Source organism: Macaca fascicularis, chromosome 12, assembly GCF_037993035.2.
Source record: "Macaca fascicularis isolate 582-1 chromosome 12, T2T-MFA8v1.1".
Lineage (NCBI taxonomy): Eukaryota > Metazoa > Chordata > Mammalia > Primates > Cercopithecidae > Macaca > Macaca fascicularis.
In genome coordinates, this window is record NC_088386.1 from 91,205,220 (window position 1) to 91,229,736 (window position 24,517).

At 40.4% G+C, this 24,517-nt stretch overlaps 1 protein-coding gene and 2 pseudogenes across 9 annotated transcripts in view; 1 reads left to right on the forward strand and 2 right to left on the reverse strand.

Annotated features, from left to right (window-relative positions):
- Positions 1-957: 957 nt before the first annotated feature.
- The window catches only part of SLC39A10 (solute carrier family 39 member 10), a 164,308-nt gene continuing 140,748 nt past the window's right edge, over positions 958-24,517 (forward strand). For 6 of the 9 annotated variants that reach the window (XM_074009605.1, XM_074009606.1, XM_065525798.1 and 3 more), the window contains exon 1: positions 958-1,058. The gene's annotated coding sequence lies outside the window, so the exon portion shown is untranslated. Of the gene's footprint in view, positions 1,059-11,887; positions 12,026-22,012; positions 22,120-24,517 lie in introns of those variants that run through there. The other 3 variants (XM_065525797.1, XM_065525794.2, XM_065525793.2) reach the window with 3 other exon arrangements.
- LOC123568210 (U2 spliceosomal RNA) lies at positions 1,875-2,025 on the reverse strand (annotated as a pseudogene).
- Positions 7,768-9,114, reverse strand: LOC102131507 (adenosylhomocysteinase-like; annotated as a pseudogene).

Sequence of the window (24,517 nt, forward strand, 5' to 3'; positions counted from 1 at the left end):
ACTTTTCAAAAAATGTTATTTGACCTATGGCTCATTCTGATTTTAAAAGCAGTTAAACAAACGAAACACATCCTAGCGACGCTTATGACTGAAGAAACCATTGATACTTAAAAGAAGAGAAGACTTTAGACATAAAGGCAGAGTGGAATTTTTAAAATCAACATTTCATGCAGCAGCTCCACATGGCCTTCCCATGTCTCAATAGCTTTGATTTGTGGAAATAATGGTTATGCAATTTCCTCACATTGTGCTCCAATCACAGCATGTAAGCAACAATAAAAAGAAAACAACTAAATGTACTTGAAGCTGGAGATTTTGATAAGGTTTTCTTTTCACTTCACAAAGTTTGTTAACTGGATATTTTTCTAAGGCAACTGAAATATTCCTGCTGAGTTTCAGACAGATATACCTAAAGGCAGCAAAGTGTCTGATTTTCTTAAATGTATCTATGGCAGCAACACTAGTTAATTTAGTCATGGAAAATTAACCAAAAAGAAACTATCAGACTATAAGAATTCCACAGTTGGCAGATTGTTGGTCTCTCTCTCTCTCTCTCTCTCTGTCTCTCTCTCTCTCTCTCTCTCTCTCTCTCTATATATATATGCCATCTGTTTACAGAAGATGAGAAATGTTGGAGAAAACTATTTCCCTTAGGGTATAATGTTATGGCCATTCAGAGAGAGGTCTCTGGTATTTTCAAGGAGGATTTGGTACAAGAACAAGACAGCATCAGGTCTGCACAGTCATTGGCTGAGAAAAACAAAGATGATTTCCTCTAGTCCATTTTAGTTTTACTCTTTGAACTTCCAAGTGTATTTATTGTTTTTATTTTTAATGTGGCACGGATTGTTTTAAGAATCAACTTGGTTCCCTTTTTTGAAGTCCTTTTTTTTTTTTTTTTTTTTTTTTTTTTAGTTTGTTGAGACTGGTTTCTAAAGTGCTCCACCTCCAGTCATTAGATGGGGGGCTACAGCTTGGAGAACACACAGTTCTGAGTTCAACTGCGGACGGGATAATGAAGGGCAGCTGCAGAAGGAGGTAGAGCTGCAGATTTGGAGGTAGGTGGCAATACAGTATTTCAAAATAAAAACTACCAAGCTTCAGATCGGTGATAAATTGTCATGCACTAAGTGTACCTGCAGAAATAAAACTAATCTCTATCCATTTTAATTCTCTCAGAAGGACTTTCCCTCTTACACATAAAATCCTGGGAATTTCCCCCTCCTCATCCAGTCATCTCTAGGTGATTAATCATACATTGGTCACTCGTCACTAGATGGCATTGTGCAATGTTTCTTGACAGCAGTAACTAAATTGGTAAAGTTACAGCTTGGGCTATTTTTTTGGTATTTTCTTCTTTGGGATGGATCTAGAGAATCTAAATCTGATCCTGGATATGTCATCATCTTTATATGTTTTATGAGTTTGGCTTTGTAAAATTTGTGTCTTCTTTGACAGTCTTTTTCTTAGTATAACTTCCTAGTATACGAACCCAATAATTATTAGTCTTAAATGGACAATAATAAATTCTTCCTCTAATTTTTCTCCAAGTCACATGTACAAAAGTTTACTTACATTTGCAGAAATAAAATAAAGCTCAACATATCTAGGATCTCTACCTAGACATGAAGGTAGAAAAAAATATATATGGAAATATGCTTTATCTAAGCATGGCCAGTTGAAATCTAGATGTGGATAAGCCATGAAGATAGAGTAATATAAAAAGATCAGTTAATGCTTTCATAAAACTGTGAAATTCACAAAGGAAATATAATAGCCATAAGTAAGTAAAACTGATATAAATATGACATGAATTAGTGGTCACAGTCTTGTACTCTTCCGGACATGACAAATAATTGTGACCATTTTTATTTGTTGTGTTCCCATAAACCTTATGGTACTGAAGAATAAATTCTAAACTTCTGTGCTATCAATAAAATAGGACACATTTTCCCAAGTTATAATTATGACTTACTGACCTGAGAATTTGTACACTTGATCTTAGCCAAAAGGCCGAGAAGCGATGAGAATTTGTAAATAATAATGGATGATAAAATGAATTATTTGGAGTGAAGCTAGCAAGATAAATTACAGATAGATAGATAGATAGATAGATAGATAGATAGATAGATAGACAGACAGATAGATATGGTAGATAAATGCATAGCAGATAATACAGCATTTGACATTCCGAAGTTATATAAAAACTATAATATTGCTCTGCTCGTTTCATTTACTTATTTTAAAATCTGAAAAATTGTTTCTCTGTTTTAATTTGTTTTTTAATTTTTATTTCATTCATTTATCCATTCAAAACCATTAACCAAACACCAGCTTTGGATCTGTTCAATACCAGAGATGCAAAGATAAGTAGGATACCAAATTTGTCCTCAAAAAGCTTTTAGTCTTTTATGTTTAGCATCCATAAAGTAAATATCAGAATCATTCATGAAAGAAGGAGCAAGGGAGAAGGAAAGAGGGAGAGATATAATGCAAAGAGTCTTAGACAAGGAAACAAGATGCAGGCCGGGTGTGGTGGCTCACACCTGCAATCCCAGCACTTTAGGAGGCCAAGGCAGGAGGATTGCTTGAACCCAGGAGTTTGAAACTAGCGTGGGCAACATAGCGAGACCCTGTCTCAAAAAAAGAACAAAGAAAAAAAGATGCATGGTTTATGGTCACAGCTCTGCCAGTAACTCATGCTTTAACCCTGGACCTCCCTCATTGTATGTTCAAATGAATAATTTTATAGAAAAGTGCTTTGTAAACTGTAAAATGTTTTTAAAATATTAGTTTTTAAAGCTTTTTCTTATAACAAACCCAGTTTTTTTGTTTGTTTGTTTGTTTTAATAGAACTTTGATCCTTCAGGCCAGTGCATCTCCCTTTTAGTTTTCTATTTCAAAATTCCAGCTGCATACATAAAGCCCATTAAATTTCCAACTCATCTTGTAAAACAAAAATTGGACAGAAGCACCACAATCTTCTAAAGAGAAAAGGCAAAAGGCTAACCTAAATGTCCAGTGATCACATCAAACTCTAAAACGTTGAGATGCTCTGATTATCCCCTTTCCCCCTTCTACTCTGTTGATTCTTGCTTCTTGTCTTAGTTTCTGCAGGTGCAAAATGTAATTTCAAGTAAATCTGTTACAATAAAACATGAAAGATGAAAGACCTCCATTCTGGTCCTAGGCCATTACCTCTTCCACACTTTAATGGTAGGAAAAAACCAAAAAGGGTTTGAATAGATTGCTAGATTAGGAGATTCAGTACAATATCATCTATTCTTAGACTAGCTTAATAGTTCTGCAAAATGCCTATTTTTCATTAAAGCCAGTCATACCATAATCTACAATAGATAAGTCAGAAAATGTTTTGTTTTCCACAGATTGTATACAGAAATCATTATGTAAGGAATAAGAAACCCAAATGTATTTAAGACCACAAAGAAAGATACATAGGTGGAGGAGAGCATTAGGGAAAACAGCTAATGCATACTGGCCTTAATACCTAGGTGTTGGGTTGGTAGGTACAGCAAACCACCATGGCACATGTTTACCTATGTAACAAACCTGCACATCCTGCGTGGGTTCCTTGGAACTTAAAAAAAAATAAATTAAATTTAAATTTAAATTTAAAAATTATATATTTTAAAAAAAGAAAGATACAAAAAAAGGTGTCTTTAGTCAAGTACTTGACTGGATCTAGGTGTGTGAAGAGAAGTGTTTTATCTTAATTTCCTGGTCCATTATGTCTTTTCCTGGTCCATTATGTCTTTTACTTTGTTACTGCATTAAGCTGTTTGTAGTATGATGACAGCTTACTAATAAAAAAATGATTTCTAGCGGCCTTTCTAGTGGCCTGGCACGGTGGCTCACGCCTGTAATCCCAGCACTTTGGGAGGCCAAGGCGGGCGGATCACGAGGTCCGGAGATCGAGACCATCCTGGCTAACATGGTGAAATCCCATCTCTACTAAAAATACAAAAAATTAGCTGGGCGTGGTGGCGGGCGCCTGCAGTCCCAGCTACTCTGGAGGCTGAGGCAGGAGAATGGTGTGAACCTGGGAGGTGGAGCTTGCAGTGAGCCGAGATGGCGCCACTGCACTCCAGCCTGGGCGACAGAGCAAGACTCCGTTTCAAAGAAAAAACAAAAGTGATTTCTATATTTTTAGGTTTTCAAAAATTTTTAAATTGAATTAGGTTTTTTCACCCTGCCCATCCCTCAAAATTAACTTCTAATTAAGCATTTTGGCTGAAAATGTTCCCTCAATACATTAGAATAACCCGGTTATTCCTGGACTCAAGCTCCTGGGCTCAAGCAATTCTCCCACCTCAGCCTCCTGAGTAGCTTGGACAACAGGCATGTGCCATCACATGTGTCTAATTTTTATTTTTATTTTTTTTTTGTAGAATGGAGGTCTCACTATGTTGCCCAGGTTGGTCTCAAACTCCTGGGCTCAAGGGATCCTCCTGCCTTGGCCTCCCAGAAGTGCTGGGATTACAGGCCTGAGGCCTTGGGCCCAGCCTGAATGATTCGTTTCATCCTAGAGTATTTGTTTACCTTCAGACATGGGCTATGAGAAAATCTAGAGGGTTAGAAATAAATGTTTAAAGACCAAGATACTTATTTAATATATTATTTCTTTCCTGACTTTCCCTTCATTTTTCAGGTTTATGACATTTTTGTCTTTATTAAAAATATTAATTCAAGCCAACAAGTATTATAAAAATGACATATTAGTTTTTGTGCACAAAGAACAGAGGAAATGGAATTTTACTTTGCCAGTTTCAGAGACCATAGCACTCAAGCTTCTCATCATCAGTATATTTGGATGAAAAGATAGTCTTTGTCATGAAAGTATATGCACCCACATTTAGCCATGGACAAAACTTTCCTGGAAGGAAGCAGAGATTTTTTTTTTTGTTATTATTTTGGGAAAGTGTACTGAGGCATATCTCTAAAAATAAAATAGCACTTCATCCGTACTGGTCATTTTTTAGCCACGTATGACAAATGATCACATATGCTCATAAAAATCTAAAAGGAACTGAATGTTGTTCTCTTCTGAAATGGCTAAGTATCTCTCCTTTAAACTGTATTTTAAAACAAAAACAAATTTTACCACTTTGATTGAAGAAAATGCAGGAAGCCATATGGTCCCACCCAAAGTTCCTGCATGCAAAATATCATGGGGAGGAAGGTTCAAGGTGTTTTTAAGAACATAACTTTTATGTTTCTGCCCTTTAACAATGGCACTTCCTGTTTTGTCCTCTAACTATAATGAGGCTATCAAGAAAGATTATGAACTTCTCCTTTTTGCATAGTGAATAGCATGTGTATACCATCTTACCACATGTGTAGAATTCAAACTAAGTATTGCCATTACTCAATTCTCCTGAGGTCCAACAAGTTGATCTATGGTCTCCCAACAAGGGTTGGAATATTCAGTAGTTTATAGTTACCTAGTCATAAAGCTGGTATTGAAGTCAACAGAATGTGCAGTATTCCTTGTCTCAAATACACATGAAGCTACATGTTGCAACTAAATGGCCCCCGTGTTTTACTAGAAGTTATTAACAACCCTTAACAGATTAGGATTCAGTGATTGCCTCCTTCTAAGGCAATTCTTTTTTCTTCTTTTTCCTTTCAAAAAAGAGAAAAAGAAAGGAAGAAAATAGGAAAAGAGGATAAAAGGAAGGAAAGAAGGAAGAAAGAAAGGAAGTGTGGAAGAGGGAGGAAAAATGAAGGAAGGAAAGAAAAGTAGAGTAGAATGGGAAGATCATGACTTCAAGTGAAAAAGAAGCTACTTTCAATAATCAGAGTACCTGTTGCTTCCCAAAATTAGAAAAAAAATGTGCTTTTAGGGCCAGGTGCGGTGGCTCATGCCTGTGATCCCAGCGCTTTGGAAGGCCAAGGCAGGCAGATCACTTGAGGCCAGGAGTTTGAGACCAGCCTGGCCAATATGTTAAAACCCCGTCTCTACTAAAAATACAAAAATTAGCTGGGCATGGTGGCGGGCGCCTGTAATCCCAGCTACTCTGGAGGCTGAGGCAGGAGAATCGCTTGAACCCGGGAGACAGAAGTTGCAGTGAGCCGAGAATGCACCACTGCACTCCAGCCTGGATGACAGTGAGATTCAGTCTCAAAAATAAATAACTAAATAAATAAATAAAAATAAATTTCTTCAGGCATTTCTTATTATAATTAATGGTGTATGTTTGGTCTTTAAAAAAAAAAAACGAAAAAAGGACATGTTTTAGACGTAGATTCCAGATTGTTACCCATACCAAATGATACTAAAACAATAACACATTTGCTAAAGCAAAAGATAAGAAAAACACAAAGAATGCTATTGGTATAGCTAATACAGTGGCAAAGTTGTTAAGACTGCTAATCCCTTTTGGAAATCTGTGCAACTTGATGAGCAGATGCACAAAAGATAATAGTGGGAGATCTGAGATAACCAACGATAGTTAGAAAAGTCCATTTTTAGCAGAATGCATTCCGGGGCAGAAATAAGTGTAAATGCAGATTTTCTGGCATAAAAACTAAAGTGATTAGGCTTTCTTGACTAATATTTCTATGAATTTATAAAACTGAAATCAGACCAGCCTGGGCAACATAGGGAGACCTCGTTTCTACAAAAAAATTAAAAAATTAGCCAGGCCTTGTGGCATGAGGTTGTAGTCCCAGCTACTCGGTAGGCTGAGGCAGGAGGATTGCTTGAGCCCAGGAGATCAAGGCTATAGTAACCCATGATTGTGCCATTGCACTCTAGCCTGGGCAGCAGAACAAGACCCTGTCTCAAAACAACAACAAACAACGAAAAAAGAAAAAAACCTGAAATCACCATAAGCAATTGTCAAAAACAATTGTTTTCTCCTTTCATAAATAGTAAACATTTTGTAAAATAATTGTGCTCTAAAAATTATCACCAGTATGGCCGGGTGCAGTGGCTCACGCCTGTAATCCCAGCACTTTGGGAGGCTAAGGTCGCCCCCCACCCCCCTGCCGCCGCTTTCTTTTAACATTATAAGCATTATATAAACATTTTAAACCAAATTACTCTTTTTGACCCAGGGTCCTGATAAGAACCATCCCGTTACAAAGTGGTGGTGTATCTATGCTTGCTTTTACTTTTTCTGGCCCCTCACAATCTCTGGCTGTTGCTTCGCTGTCGTCTCTTGGTTGTTCCTTAACAGTCTATTTTTATCTCTGTAAAATACTCACTGAAAGTACCAACCTTATTGTTACATAGTTTAAAAGAAGCCCCAGCACTAAGCCAGGCTTTCAATAACATTCCAACTTCAACAGTTCCTCCTTGCCCTTGGATATAGCTCCTTCTCACCTGTCATGGTTTTAGGAACCATTGAGCCTATAAACAAGCACATTGGTATAAGTCCATAGGCCAGGTGAAGACCTAGATGGTAAAGTACATGGGGGTTGTGACCCCACTATTGACCTCCAGGCTAATGAAGGACTGACTTAGTGAGCAGTTCCAAGACCACTGAGCTCATGGTTCCCTGTGGCTGTCTCCATTATACCTCCATCATAACCTGGGCTTCAGGAGGGGCCTCTGAATTCCCCCTTCCACATTTGGAACAGTATGAGGGATGCAGCAGAGTCCAAAAACTGAGTGACCAGCTTCAGGGTGCCAATGGGGGACACTGACAAACCAATCACAAAGCTGGTGCCATTTGCTCTTGGGCAGGAGAGGTGAGGCCCAGATAAGAGTGGCAGCTGGAAAGTGAAGGGCAGACCTGGCTCTCAGTAGCGGTAGGGATCAGACTCAAAGGGGCCGTCACGGGACATGCCCAGGTACAGGGCCTGCTTCTCAGTCAGCTTGGTCAGTTTCTCATTCAGCTTGCTCCAGTGGGCTTCAAGCACTGCTTCATCCAGCTTCTTGGGCCCAAAGTGAACCCTAATGGGGTACTTGTCTGGGTGAGTCCACAGCTCAATCTGTGCCATCACCTGGTTGGTGAGGGAGTTATTCATCAAAGAGCTGGGGTGGCCCATAACACAACCCAGGTTGACCAGCCGGCCCTCAGCCAGCAGGATGATGCAGCACCCGTTCTTTAACCAGGAACAGTCCACCTGGGCTTGACGTTCATCTTCCCGACAGCGTTCTTGCTGAGCCACTTGACGTCAATCTCCATGTCAAAGTGCCAGTGTTACCATGATGGCATCATCCTTCATCTGCTTAAAGTGCCAATCGAGGATGCTGTCATTACAGCCTGTGGTGGCGACAAAGATGTCCTCCTGACAGGCCTTGCCCATGGTTGTCACCTCATAGCCCTCCATGGCAGCCTGCAGTGCACTGATGGGGTCAATCTCAGTGACAATGATGCGGGCCCCAAAACCCCTGAGGGCCTGGGCACAGTCCTTACCCACATTGTCATAGCCCACTATCACTACTACCTTGCTGGCAGTCACCACATCTGTGGCCTGCATGATGCCATCTGTGAGGGATGCTGGCTTGCTCTTGGTGACAAAACTGTTCACATTGATGACAGGCACCTTCAAGATCCCATTGGCCATCATCTTGTGTAAGTCGTGGACCCCAGTCGGGGTCTCTTGGGAGATGCCTCGATGCCCAACAGGAGCTGTGGGAACTTGGTGTGGAGGAATGACATTGAGGGGCCCGTCCTTTTAGTTTGCTGCCTGCTGGATGCACCACTGCTACTCCTAGTCTGTTTCTCCCTTCCAGGCGTACACTGGAATGCCAGCCTTGGCAATGGCAGTGCCGCATGGTCCTGGGTGGAGAACAGGTTGCCGCTGGACCACTGCCCCTCAGCAGCCGGGGAGATGAGGGTCTCAATGAGGACGGCGGTCTCCACAGTCCGTGTGCAGACGGCCAGCGATGCGGGTGCCTTTCAGTGGTTTGGAGGCCGAGTACAACTCCTACCCACACATCAGGTCCAGCATCTCATCCTCTGCAGTGTCCAGGGTCTTGTGTCCCCAGGCAGCCAGATCCGTATCAGTGACTTTGCAGGGCAGTTTGTCAGACATGCTGGAGGCGCTTCTGCATGGAGTGAGGGACACAGGCGAAGGGAGCCAGGCCTCTGACTAGGGACAGACATGGCACAGGCTGCGCCGGGCAGAGCACTTTAGGTTTTTATATAATTTCTCATAAGTAAACAGTTCATAAATTGATACTTTTGATTCATTTACAATATCAGTCAGGTCAGAGAATTAGGGAGTAGATAAAAAATGTGGATACACATATATATATATTTTTTTTTGAGACAGGGTCTGGTTCTGTTGCCCAAGCAGGAGTTCAGTGGCACAATCTTGGCTCACTGCAGCCTCAACTCAAGCAATCCTCCTACCTCAGCCTCCCAAGTAGCTGGAACTACAGGCATGCCACCACACCGGGCTAGTTTTTGTATTTTTTGTAGAGGGTTTACCAGAAGTAGATACATAATTTTTAAAAACCCTTTATAAACTAAATATATAATGTGACCATGATAATTCATTAAGTTCACAAGACACTCAATGCCTAGATCATTTTATCATTAGAAATTACGGCCAGGTGTGGTGGTTCACGACTGTAATCCCAGCACTTTGGGAGGCCACGTCTGAGAGGATCACTTGAGTTCAGGAGTTCAAGACCAGCCTGGGCAACAGAGTGAGACCTCTTCTCTATTAATTTTAAAGAACAAAAAAATTAAAATTAAAAAAATTAATGTTTAAATTAATTTTTAACTGGATCTCAGCAAGTCCAGTTTTAGATGATGAGAGTTATTCTGTATTTTAATTATAGTACCACTCATTAGTTAATAAATTCATTTTCCTCTTTGTTAAATAGAGATAATAGCCCCTACTTCATACGAGTGTTTGGAAGTTTAGAATGATATAACACATGTGAAATGCTTAGTGCAATGTCTGGTGTCTTACTAGTGTACAGTAAGCCTGCTATAAAATTACTAGTTTTAGGCCAGGCACAGTGGCTGATGCCTGTAATCTCAGCACTTTGGGAGGCCGAGGCAGGTGGATCACCCAAGGTAAGGGGTTCAAGACTAGCCTGGCCAACATGGTGAAACCCCATCTCTACAAAAATTAGCCAGGTATGGTGGCACATCCCTGTAGTCCCAGCTACTCGGGAGGCTGAGGCAGGAGAATTGCTTGAACCCGGGAGGCAGAGGTTGCAGTGAGCCGAGATTGTGCCATCGCACTCCACCCTGGGCAACAGAGAAAGACTCCATCTCAAAAAAATAAATAAATGAAATGACCAGTTGCGATAGTGTTACTGATGATAGTAATGATGATGCCTGTTCTACAAGGGTTCTAAACTTCCTCCAGAGGTTTCTAGTTTTACCTAAACTAAAAGGTAAGCCCCACCCTCCCCACCTCTCTTGTTCTCCCTGAGAATGCAATTTTCTTTTTTTTTTTTTTTTTGAGACGGAGTCTTGCTCTGTCGCCGAGACTGGAGTGCAGTGGCCGGATCTCGGCTCACTGCAAGCTCCGCCTCCCGGGTTTACGCCATTCTCCTGCCTCAGCCTCCCGAGTAGCTGGGACTACAGGCACCCGCCACCTCGCCCGGCTAGTTTTTTGTATTTTTTAGTAGAGACGGGGTTTCACTGTGTTAGCCAGGATGGTCTCAATCTCCTGACCTCGTGATCCGCCCGTCTCGGCCTCCCAAAGTGGTGGGATTACAGGCTTGAGCCACCGCGCCCGGCCGAGAATGCAATTTTCATACAGAAATGACATGCTAGAATTCCAGCGTCCTGCAGAATTACAGGATGTCTACAGGACGCTGGAATTCTAACTTTATTCCTCAGTAACTCTTTCTTACTTACAATAGTTCTTTTTTTTTTTTTTTTTTTTTTTTTTTTGAGACAGAGTCTTGCTCTGTCGCCCAGGCTGGAGTGCAGTGGCTCAATCTCGGCTCACAGAAAGCTCTGCCTCCCGGGTTAACGCCATTCTCCTGCCTCAGCCTCCCTAGTAGCTGGGACTACAGGCGCCCGCCAGCAGGCCCGGCTTATTATTATTATTATTATTATTTGTATTTTTAGTAGAGACGAGGTTTCACCGTGGTTGGCCAGGATGGTCTCGATCTCCTGACCTTGTGATCCGCCCGCCTCGGCCTCGCAAAGTGCTGGGATTACAGGCGTGAGCCACCGCGCCCGGCATACTTACAGTAGTTCTAACATTGTTCCTCAGTAATTCTTACTTAAGGTGTGTGTAGACTTGAAGAATGACAAAGCCATCCTTGGCTTGGTGCGGTAGCTCATGCCTGTAATCCCAGCACTTTGGGAGGCTGAGACGAGCAGATCACTTGAGGTCAGAAGTTTGGGACCAGCCTGGCCAACATAGTGAAACCTTGTCTCTACTAAAAGTACAAAAATTAGCCGGGAGTGACAGGGGCCTGTAGTGCCAGCTACTTGGGAGGTTGAGACAGGAGAATCGCTTGAACCCGGAAGGCGGAGGTTGCAAGTAGGCGCCACTGCACTTTAGCCTGGGCAGCAGAGTGAGGCTCAGTAAAAATTAAAAAGAAAAGAAAAGAAAAAGCCACCCTTGAATTATTTGGAAGCTGCTTCTGAAGAGAGAGAACTCACAAAGTCAGCACTGTTTTTTATTTGACATTTGCTCATTTTGCAGTGAAAACTACACAGCAAAGTCCTTAGAATCATCACTTCAAAGGTGTAAGTTTTAACGTCAGTTATATCTCAAGTGTAAAATTTGGCCCTACAGAGTTTGATAAAATTGTAAAATGCAGTTTGGATGTTTAGGGACAAATTATCTGTGCTAAGTAACACAGAGAGAATTAACAAGCTATAAAAATTACAATAGCTAGAAATTTGCAGTAGATTAGGATTTGATGGGGATCCATGGTGATGTTAATTAGGAACAGCAAGCCCCTCCCACAAGCTCATCACAGGAATACCTTAGATTGAGGCAGGCTCGGACCATTTTGACCTTTGATCCTATCTCTTCCTACGAAGACAGAGGGAGATTTATTTAAGGGAAAGCAACACTGGTATTCTTCTTTGGACCTAGAGCACCTTGAAGAGCTGTTGCCAGGGTAAGTCTTCTTATGCTCCACCCACCCTGGGTTTAAGGCGTATCATTACTGGGTTTAAGGCCGGGGAAAGGATATTTAGTGCCTCTCTGACGTGACTGTGTATTTCTGTACTATTTAAGCACTTGAACCTGATGTTGTGGGGCTGGCACCCAACCAAGATTCAAGGATGGTAGAGTGCTTCTGGTGTATTAATGAACTATTTTGTTGAAGATGCAAATTTCTACAGAATGGAAACTGATAATCCAAAGAAAAATTTTGTCAACTTTGAATCTAAGATTCATGTACCTTGTCCACATTCTGTCATCCAACCTCCTTTCTCGTTAGCAGAGAAATAAATCTAGGAATGACTAAATCTAGTAACAAAATAAGTGTTTGGCACATAGAAAACTAAATTACAGATATTAATATATACACAGGAGATCATTTATTTGAAGCTTAAATTATTAGATCTATGTTTTTAAAAGCAATTCAATGTGAGATGAAACAAAACTGAGGTGACTGATTTCTTTGCCATCTCTAAGCGATGTGGTGTTCCGTCTAATAGCTTATGAGTCAGTAGTGTGGTCCACATAATTTAATTGTGAGAAATCAAGTAAGACAAAGACTATAGATTTGATTTGTTCCTCTCAATGTTGCTTTCAATTATGAGGGTCTAGATTCTAGGATCATGCAGAATATTGGATATATGACACAATTCTCAGGCAACATTATTTGAGGCAATAAACAAAAGTGCAAAAATCTTGTGTCTGTTTTAACTTTCCTGATAAACTTTTTTTTTTTTATTTTGAAACACAGTCGCTGTGTCATCCAGGCTGGAGTGCAGTGGCACAATCTTGGCTCACTGCAACCTCAGGGTACCAGGTTCAAGCAATTCTTGTGCCTCAGCCTCCCAAGTAGCTGAGACTGTAGGCACACACCACCATGCCTGGCTAATTTTTGTATTTTTATTACAGATGGGGTTTCACCATATTTATCAGACTGGTCTTGAACTCCTGGCCTCCCTCAAGTGATCCGTCCGCCTCAGCCTCCCAAAGTGCTGGGATTACAGGCAACTTTACATAAACTTTTGAATTCAGAGAAAAAGGAAACAATAACAAAAACATTTTAGCTCCTTCTGTGCGAAATATATAATTTTGACACAGATAGTAGTGCATATGTCTATGCTGATGGTTCATAACATCACAGTAATTTGCACAGTGGATGATACACTAAAGTCCTTTGGTTAGCAGCTTATAAATAGTTTGAGGCTTGTGTGAGGCTTGTGTGTAATTCTGTAAAAAAAAAAAAAAAGGCAATTTAATCAAGAAAGATTTTCAGGCTGATAAGAAAATGGAACTAGTAAAATATTAAATCAGTAAAATGCATAAAATCGTAATGAAAAAGATATACTGCTAGCATGACCTCAGGTCTTTAAAGTGATCATTAAATCCCAAATACCTAAATTACATGATGAAGGAATATATTCAGAAAAATTAAGGGTTAAACTGAACACTAAAAATTTTTCTAGGCCAGGAGCAGTGGCTCACACCTGTAGCCCCAGCACTTAGGGAGGCCAAGGAGGCTGGATCGCTTGAGCTCAGGAGTTCAAAACCAGCTTGGGTAACCTGGTGAAACCCAGGCTCTACAGAAAGAAAAAAAAAAATTAGCTGGATGTGGTGGTGTAGGCCTGTAGTCCTACTTGGGAACCTGAGGCAGAAGGATCACTTGAGCCCAGGAGGCCGAGGTTGCAGTGAGCCGTGGTCATACCACTGCACTCCAGCCTGAACAGCAGAGCCAAAACCTGTCTCAAAAAAAATTTTTTTTCCACTCTAAACGAGTCCTTTAGAAGCACTGATTCAAACTGCAAAACCCTTTTATGAAATGGTGAAACAGAATAATATTACATGAATGTAAAAGGACGTTAGGAAGGACATGAGATGATGAAAATAAATACAGATAAATTTCCATACAATGTAAAGTATGCACATTAAAACTTTTAAAAAGCATGTGCAGTTTTCACAGTGCTAGCCTTAAAAGTTGAAGAATCAAAGGTAATACAAAGAGAAGTTGTACAATACAGAGACAAAGCTGTGGTCATTAAATAGTACTTAATACCTTCTGGGAATCTTACATTGAACACTGAAAATGGGTAAAAAATGTTCAAATCCTGGTTTATATTATATATCCTCCACTGGAATTGCTTTGTAGTCTTAAAAAAAAAAGTTAATATGTTGCACCTTGAGATTAGCTGTGGCAAGGGTATAATTTTAAAAAATAAAAGAAAATTACTTACAGGCCCAGACAGTTCTGTAGGCATTTTAGGTCAGTGCCAACTTTTAAGTATACTGGGAGGTGTCCAGTCCCTGGGATAGAAGCACAGATTCCAGGCTATTGGAATGGCTGAAGTGTGAATTAACTCTGTTGGTGCAAACTCTCTTCCAGCTCAAAATATTCTCAGCTCCCCAAAGCAGCAGGCCTATCCCAAGTTTAGATTTCTGAAAACTTCTCTCTTGTAAAGTATGTTATTTATACTTCTTGTTGAATGCCTTGAAAATTAAAAAAAAAAACAAAAAACAAACAAACAAAAAAACAGAAAACTAACAAAAAAGTATGTTATTTATTTATTTTTAATTATTAAAACAAATTTTTTTTTGAGAGAGTCTCCCTCTGTCTCCCAGGCTGGAATACAATGGCATAATCTCAGCTCACTGCAACCTCTGCCTCTAGGGTTCAAGAGATTCTCATGCTTCAGCCTCCCAAATAGCTGGGACCACAGGTGCACATCACCATGCCCTGCTAATTTTTTTGTATTTTTAGTAGAGACGGGGTTTCGCTATGCTGACCAGGCTGGTCTTGAACTCCTGACCTCAGGTGATCCACCTGCCTCAGCCTCCCAAAGTGCTAGGATTACAGGAGTGAGCTACCATGCCCGGCCCTAAAGTATGTTATTTAGAAGGGCAAAACCTCTGGAAGAAATAATATTCTGGAAACGAAGGTCAAGAGTAGCGTTAGAGAAATTCTGGTGATTATTTATCCATTCACTGAAACAAATCGATGAAATGAGCACACTAAGTAAAACTGTGACACATCAGTACTGTAAAACTGGAAGAGTTTTGTTTTGTTTTTCTTCTGTTGTCATGGGTGATGGTGGTGGTGGTTGCATTTTTTGTCTTTGATTCAATCTTCAGGTAGTTTGTCATACAATAATTTTAATAATTAAAAAATAAATTTCAGATTATCCTTCTTTTTTTTTTTTTTTTTGAGACAATGTCTCACTCTGTCACCCAGGCTGGAGTGCAGTGGCGCGATCTCTGTTCACTGCAACCTCCACCTCCCCAGTTCAAGCAATTCTCCAGACTCAGCCTCTCCAAGTAGCTGGAATTACAGGCATGCATATCCACCTCGGCCTCTCAAAGTGCTGGGATTACAGGCATGAACCACCACGCCCGACCCAGTTTCAGATTGTCTTTATTTGACATACTATATATAGCCAAGTAGATATTTCTCAATCTTGTCTAAAACCTGTGCTGATCTAGTCTTAAATTCTCTTCTTAACCTCACACTGAGGCTTCGGCCATTAGATTATCCACTCAAGTCTCAGTTGCCTTTTTCCTTAGGATGCGATTCACATGCACCTCAGAGACCTGGAATGCCCACCTCTCAGCTTCCTTTCTCTTTGCTAATCCTCTTCAACTCTGTTTTCCATCCCCAACCTCCCATATTCCTCTTTTCTGATTACCACAAACTGTAGAACTTCTCGTTTCTCAATGTCCAACACCGAAATGTTCATGGTTTAGGAAACTGTATCCAGAAATAAAGCTGTATGTAGTAGAATTTCTCATAAGGGTACCTCAGGTAGGCAAAGCATTACTTTGTATAAGTAAATAATCCATCATTTGCTGTGAAACTCTAAGATTGAGGTTTCAAGAACTGAAGAGAGGGCTAGGTGAGCCTCAGACACAGCACTCACTACGCACAGGGCCTGAAGGGTAACAATGACCTGTAATGTCAGGCCGCTGTCAGCAGGTCCCTGATTGCAGCTGTAATACTTGCAGACCAAGAGGTATTTTGCGTCGTTTGAATCTCTAAATTTCAAAAACTACTATATGCCCCTATAAAATGGAATATTTGCAGGCTGCCCAGACCTTATAGTGTGTAGTACTTAATTCTAAAAGCCTTTCAACGGAGCCAACATTAGCATTTTATTATTTTTTTCTTATGAAAATAATAAATTAAGGCTAAACCCTGGCTTAGAGATGAACTATTTCTGGCTCACTATCCTTTGGCCAAATGCCTTAACCACTCAGCACACTTTTAGGTGTGCCAACTAAAGAGTTGGCACATCAAGGGATGGGAGAAGGGAGAAGGGCATGACTTTGCTTTTGTCTGGAAAACTGGTTTGTGTACAAATAAAACCAAAGGAAACCAATAGTGTTTGTAAATAAGGGTATATTCTGGAATTGTGTAGGAGAAAGATGAAAGCCTCTTAGATGTCAAGGAACCCTTGAACAGAAACCCTGGCATCAAAGGCTGTGCATAAGGAGTAACGGTTCAGAGTAAAGGGAAGCTTGGCAACCTACCAAACCAGCACAGTTTCTCCTTATTTTTCCTATACTTTAGACATGCAAGTGGGATAGTGTCCCTTGTGCAACTGCTAAGAGGAAGTGACCTTTGGATCGAAGGAAGTAGAAAGATTAAATCAGAAAGAATCAAGGTTCAGAGTCTGCAAAGCCATAAGCCCTCTATTTGGGCCAGCAAGGTCAGTCTCTTTTATTTTTTGTTTTGAGACAGGGTCTCACTCTGTCACCAAGGCTGGAGTACGGTGGTGCAGTCACAGCTCATTGTAGCCTCAACATCCTCGGCTCAAGTGATCCTCCCAGCTTAGCCTCCCAGCTCAGCCTCTCGCATAGCTGAGAACACAGGTGCGCTCCACCATGCCTGGCTAATTGTTTTATTTATTTATTTATTTTTTTATTTATTGATTTTTTTGAGACAGAGTCTCACTCTTGTTGCCCAGGCTGGCATGCAATGGTGCGATCTCAGCTTACCGCAACCTCCACCTCCCGGTTCAAGTGATTCTCCTGTCTCAGCCTCTCAAGTAGCTGGGATTACAGGCACACGCCACCATGCCCGGCTAATTTTGTATTTTTAGTGGAGGTGGGGGTTTCTCCATGTTGGTCAGGCTGGTCTGGAACTCCCGACCTCAGGTGATCTGCCCGTGTCAGTCTCCCAGAAGGCTGGAATTACAGGCGTGAGCCTTTATCCCAGCCTTTATTTTCATTTTTTTGTGGAGATAGGGTCTCACTGTGTTGCCCATGCTGGTCTCCAACTCCTAGGCTTGTGCCTCCACCCAAAGTGCTGGGATTATAGACATAAGCCACTATACTTGGATAGGCTTTATTCTAGCTCTGCTATGCTTTGCCTTGCTTCCTTTAGCCACTAAAGTCTTGTGGAAAAGCAATGTATATCGTCAGATTCCAAAATCTTCTCAAGTTAAGACAGCGACTTTCTGGAGTTAATGGGTTGTGCCTTCATTTGTAAATCCTTGAAGGTAGGGTGCCCAATATTGTAAAACATAACTCTAGATTTAACTTACTCATCCATTGGGTTAAAATAAAAAGTATTTAATACCAAAAATTCAAAAGCCAAGTCAAAACTATCTTTTAAAGCAAAATGCGGACTCCAGTATTTTGGCAAAGTTTCTTTCCTTGATTGTAGTCATTTCAAGGAGAGAGAGGTTAACCTCTTCCCCTAATCTCACCTCTTCAAAGAAAAGAAAAAAAGAAAAGAAGAAAAAAAAGAAAAGAAAAGAAAAGAAAAAAAAAAAGAAAAGAAAAGAAGTTGAAGCAGAAAAATTAGCGCTGATCTCATGTTAGGATTCAAAGGGCAGGATGGGGCTGTGTAATGTAGTGATGGAAATAAGATAAAACCCTTGTTACTGTTTTCCAGAAGCTAATCTGAAGGTTGCCATGGTAACTCACCGGGGTACAAGACTCTTGTGAGCTTTAGGGAACAATTTTGGGATACATTCTTGAAAGAGAATATCAATTGCTTTCATCAAATGGGTGAGAAGTGGGGCACAGTGGCGCACATCTGTAGTACCACCTAATCTGAAGGCTGAGGCAGAAGGATAGATTGAGTCCAGGGGTTCGAGACCAGCCCAGGAAACATAGCGAGATCCTGTCTCTCTCTTACACACACACACACACACACACACACATACACACACACACACACGAGTAACAGAAGAGTCTTTTGGAAGTGGATCAAAACTGATTTAAGATTTTGGTTCCAATTTTTGAAAAAGTACATGTCTTGCGAGAAAAACAACAGAAAAAAGTCAACTGGTAAGTCTTGCCAAGTCTGTAGGGGAATTCTCACACCAAATTGCAGGGCTAAAAGAAAGAACCTAAAAGTCAAAAGCAATTGGAGCTATTTGGTAATTTAAATATGTACATTCTGTAAGAATTGAAGCTATCTGCTATTAGCTTCTTTGTTGTCCTCTTGGTATTACTTATAGAAGACTCCAATTCAGTGCATTTGATCCTACTGTTTTCCTACATTCGTTTTCATTCTGAAGTCATTGTTTCTTTTTTTTTTTTTTTTTTTTGAGACAGAGTCTCGCTCTGTCGCCCAGCCCAGGCTGGAGTGCAGTGGCGCGATCTCGGCTCACTGCAAGCTCCGCCTCCCGGGTTCACGCCATTCTCCTGCCTCAGCCTCCCGAGTAGCTGGGACTACAGGCGCCCACAACCGCGCCCGGCTAATTTTTTGTAATTTTTAGTAGAGACGGGGTTTCACCGTGGTCTGGATCTCCTGACCTTGTGATCCGCCCGCCTCGGCCTCCCAAAGTGCTGGGATTACAGGCGTGAGCCACCGCGCCCGGCTGAAGTCATTGTTTCTATACATATTAATCACTTTATACTTCTTTTTCCCTTTTACAGAAAAGCTAAATGTAAAAAGGGTGTCATTGCAGCAGTTTACCAGGAACAATTATTCCTGGTAGAAACTATTTAACTAAATTCATAGGACCCTGCAACTAGATTTTTACCTTCCTTTTAATTTTATTTGAGTATGGTATTATCTAAGCTTGCCTCTTTGGCTTTTCATATTAAAGTACCACATTTCTCTGTAAGCATAAGAATCTGTACAAACAGGCTTTTTTTTTTTTTTTAGCTTTTCTAGAAAATTTGGGGGGAAATGTGGAATAGAATGCAAAATTCACAACATTTGAGACAAAACATAGAACTTGAAGGAAATTTTATATTTGCGGCAGGCCGGTTTCATGACAACTATACCCTCTTAGACTTCCCTATGATTCTCACGATTAGTACTTTATGGAAAATTATTAAAAGCCACAGTTCAAACAGTCTCCTGGGGATTCCTGAGGACCAATACAAACAGTGCAATACACTGCAATATGAAAACCCCAAATTACTATTTAATTATTTAGACTTAGTTTATGACATTTTGATTGGTTTTCTTTCTTTCTCTCTTTCTTTCTTTCTCTCTCTCTCTTTCTTTCTTTCTTTCTGTCTGTCTGTCTGTCTGTCTGTCTTTCTTTCCTCTGTCTCTCTCTCTCTCTTTCTTTCTTCTTTTTTTATAGCAATTACAGGGTGGAGTATAGATTAGTGTGATTCTAAGTCAAACATCAGCAAACTACTTCCCACATACCAAATCAGGTCCATCGCCTGTTTTTCTACAACTTGCAAGCTAACAATGTTTTGTATACTTTTCAGTGGTTGACGAAAATCAAAAGATATTTTATGACATATAAAAATTATATGGAATTTGAGTTTTAGCTATAAGTACAGTTTTATTGGAACACAGCCTTATTCATTTGTCTACACATTGTCTAGGACTGCTTGTGTGACAAGGGCAGAGTTGCGTAGGTGCCACAGAGACCATATGGCTGGCAAAGCCTAAATATTTATTACCTGGGGTGGGCGCAGTGGCTCATGCCTGTAATCCCAGCACTTTGGGAGGCCAAGGAGGGCAGATCACCTGAGGTCAGGAGTTCAAGATCACCCTGGCCAACATGGTGAAACCCCATCTCTACTAAACATACAAAAAATTAGCTGGGCATGGTGGCAGGTGCCTGTAATCCCAGCTACTCAGGAGGCTGAGGCAGGAGAATTGCTTGAACCTGAGAAGCAGAGTTTGCAGTGAGCTGAGATCGTGCCATCGTACTCTAGCCTGGACAACAAAGAGTTAAACTCCATCTTTTTTAAAAAAAAAAAAAAAATATATATATATATATATATATACAGCTTTTTCTCTAAAGGATCAGGCTGACCCTTTAGAGAAAAAGCTAGCCGACCTCTTATCTAAATCATTATTTCCACTATTGATTGTCAAGTTACAGCCTGAGTTGTCTAAAGATAAAACATTAATCAAATTACATTAATACTCCACTAAGGAAAGCTATTCTTATGCAAGTTCATTGTCCTGATATAGAAACTGAAAGGGTAGAGACCAGAGTTGGTAGGTTTGACAAGAAGGAAGATAAGATACTGAAAGAGAAAACAAGAGTAATCTCTTCCAAAAACAATGGAAAACTTTCCAGTGATATTTGCTGATAGGTGTCCTTTTTCATATCAGAAACCAAAATGCCTTATTTTCCACAATATGTAAACTCTAAAGACATTGTCACTTAATTAGCGATTTTCTTTCAGAAGAATTAATGATCAGTATGTGCAAGTTCAAGTTCTGACCTTATTTGTCAAACTGTCTGAGGTTGAATGTTCTGGGAAAATGACAAAAGGAAGGAAGCATTTAGATATGTGTCTCCTGAGACTTAATTCATCTTTGATTAACTGAAGAAGCCATAAGAATATCTTTCTGGGTAAATAATAACCAGCTTCCTTTAAACAGAGGAAAGGTACTCTTTTGAATTAAAAATCTAGTTGTAATTCTAATTTAGCCAAGTTTATTATCTCACTATTAAGAGCCTAAAGAGTGCAGTACTTTTTCTTGAGTCCTAGGAAATCTTTAAAACAAACAAACAAACAAAACAGAACAATTGAATTTACAATTGTACCACAGCTTTATCGGAGTGCTTTTCAATTATCTCGCTGATGCACATAGTGGGTGATGTTGATAGGGGGTAAATGCTTGCTTGGGTGTGCCCAAGATTATACACAATTCCAGGAATCCCTAGTTGTATTGAAATCCCTCATTTCACACTCATAATTGTAGAATGCAAATGAATATAAGGAAAGCTATGAATCCACCCTTGTGTATGTATTAAATAAACTTCAAACATTTATGCCAATTTTACAACTTGTGAACAACAAATTACTTGACATGTCTCGTATTTTCTTCAAATTTGGTTTTGAGGTGTCTGTCTGGAGAATGACTATAAATTCTAGCCCTGCCCTGATGGGGCTTCATGGAAGGTGGTTGTGGATGCTTACAGTGTGCTTTTCACAGGATACTTCTTTATGGTAGTGGACAGCCTAATGTCTAAGTATCCAACCTCTGACCAGCTGTCCCTCTCACAGGAAACTTGTTTATATTGGCAGACAAACTTGTGGCTCTCATCTGACCTGTGTCCTGTTTAATCCTACAAGAAAGCCAATCTCTAGGAGAGCTCTGACCAGGAAAGAAGTTAGGTTCAGCTGTATCAGTCAGGTGAGACACAGAGAAGAACATTTAACAAAACACATGAAATAAAAGCAGTTTATTACTTACAGGTCCCAGAGATAAGAGGGCTGCATGCCTGGAAGGGGAAATGCAAAGTGGCGGCCCATCCAGGACACACATGCTTGATGGCGAGCAAGAGAGAGGGAGAAAGAAAGCCATGTGGGCTAAAGCCTTTATTGGGGTCCAGGGTGTTACCTGAGCAGGTTTCCAGTGGGGCGTTCTAATTGGTGAGTCTAGAGCAAGCAGGCACGAGTTCAATGGAGGCACTTGTGGACTAAGATGGACTCTGAGGCATATCTGTGAAGTCCATGCAGGGTGTGGGGTTAGTGGGGTGAGTCAAGTAGATTGTATTTTGCTCTACCATAGGGAGGTGGACAGCAAGAGGCTGATAAGACATCTGGATCAAGCACACTGAGGAACTAGGAAGAGACAGAGAACCGAAAACTGTCAAGGATGAGGAAGCCCTGCTTCTGGTATGAGAAAACCCAACTTATACTCAAAATGGGTGTCAAGGCAACATGAAATTATAAGAATGTGCTATAACCTCACACAAACTAGTCACAACAACTCAGCTGAACGCAAATGATGACCTTAGAACACATTTAAGTTCAGCAATGTAGCTTAGCCAAAATATTGGATGGCTTCGTTCTTCAGCCCCTTTGAAGCATTCTTTGGGCAATAACTTTGGTAACGGTGGAGTTAGTTGATGGCTTCAGCGTCAGCGTCACAGTTGTTTGGTGAGATGAGGCTCCTGGTAGTGAGTTTAACGGTCTCTTATGGCTCTGCATTTGGCTCCACCTCTTGCACACATAACCCCTTTGAAATCCGTTGCCCACAAGTGCTGTGGGCTGTTCAGTCCCACTGGATGCAGATACAGGTAAAGGATCGATCTTCATCTCTGTGCCATTCCCCACAAGCTGCCAATGCTTTCCAGAAATCTCACTTGCCTCACAAACTGCTGAGGGAAATATTTCATTGCATCAGAATTACTTACTTCTGTGCACACTCTGTAGCGTTTTCAAGAATGTGCTCATTTTCATTAGGCTTGAACGATGTTTTTCCAAGGTTGTACCGTCTCAGAATCTTTTGCCCTTAAATATTTAAGACAGCAGGTACTTCAGGAATGAGCATCTATCAGAATCATTTAATATGAAAAATCATTCAATACATGGTGCCTTTGTTTAACAAGTTACAGAAATAGAAGGAAAAGTTATAGTACGATGGGCGCAGATTACAAAGATATCTGCTTTTAAAGAGAAAATGAAATGTCCTAAGTCAACACACTGGGCTTCTCAATTTCTTCTGTCTTTTACAATAGCTTCATCAGACATGAGTGGTGGAACTGACCAGCAGATCAATGGGAGCAGTACCAAGCAGCAGTAAAGTAGTACAAGGCAAGTCAGGGTAATTGTTGCAAATCTGCAGAGTCTTCATTCCCCAGAGAGTTAAAAGTCTAATTGCCAAAGAGAGGAATGCAGCTGTCATTTTGAAATGGAAGAACTACCCCTCAACTATTAATATGGTGGCTGGAAGTGTGTTCTGCAGAAGCTAGGGAGTCTCTCTGAATATAGGGCTTGTTGCAAAAACTGAGATTTAATTACTGTCACATCTCTAGATACTAAATTCTTACAATATAGAACCCAATTTCTGGAAATGGCCTACACTATTTGGCAGCCACAAATCCAACAGTAAGGCTGCCCACAGAGCCCTGTCTATCTGGTTGGATTTTTTCTCTATTTCTGCCTCCTAATTAGGAGATTAAAGCTTTTTTCCCCTCTTGATTTATATATGTCTTTCTTTTTTACTTTTGAACAATATCATTTCTCTTGGTTTATTTTTCTGATTCTCTTAAGTGTTTTTACCAATCAATAAAGCCTTTCAATTTGTTCCTTTTTTTTTGTTTGCTTCTTCCATTTTATTTTTTTGTGACTATGTTACTTCAATTTTAAACATGAATATGCTGCTGCTTTCAAACATCCTCTTTCGAAAGAAATGATAGGATTTTATAGATTTTCTTAGCAAGTGAGAAATCGATTTAGCAACATGTTGCAAACAAATTTTACCCTTAATTAGACTGAAGGTTTTGGTCATGTATATAGCTTCTATTTTTTTTTCAAATTGTATTATTATGATCCATTTTCTGATTCATTAATTTCTACTCTTCTTCCTTTTTCATCCTTCTGTTTACCTTAAGTTTAATTTGTTCTAGTTGCTTAATGTGAAAGCTTAGTGCATTCATTTTAAACCTTTCTTCTCTTCTAAAATATGCATTTAGTGTTATAAATTTCTCACCAAACACTGCTTTGGCAGCATACCATAACTTTTTTTTTTTTTTTGAGATGTGGTCTTGCTGTATCACCTACTCTGGAGTGCAGTGGTGTGATCACGGCTCACCGCAGCCATGATTTCCCAGGTGTAACTGATCCTCCTACCTCCATCTCCCAAGTAGCTGGGACTACAGGCTTCTGCCACCACGCCCAGCTCATTTTTATATTTTTTGTAGAGATGGAGTTTCACTATGTTGCCCAGGTTTGTCTTGAACTCCTGGGCTCAAGTGAGCCACCCACCTCAGCCTCCAAAAGTGCTAGGATTACAGGTGTAAACGACCACACCAGGCCCAATATGTTGTATTTGAAATTTGTACTCACATCGAAGTATTTTCTTCTTATTACCATGTGCTACTTGGAAGTACATTGCTTAATTCAAATATCTGAGGATTTTCCATGCATCTTGAAAATTATTGATACCTTGTTTCTGTGGAGAAGGAAAGAATTCTTATCCACTGCTAGGTTCATAGCTGAGACCCCTATAACAAAAGACATTAACAGCCAGGTGTGTTGGCAAGGCAGAGGATCCCTTGAGCCCAGGAGT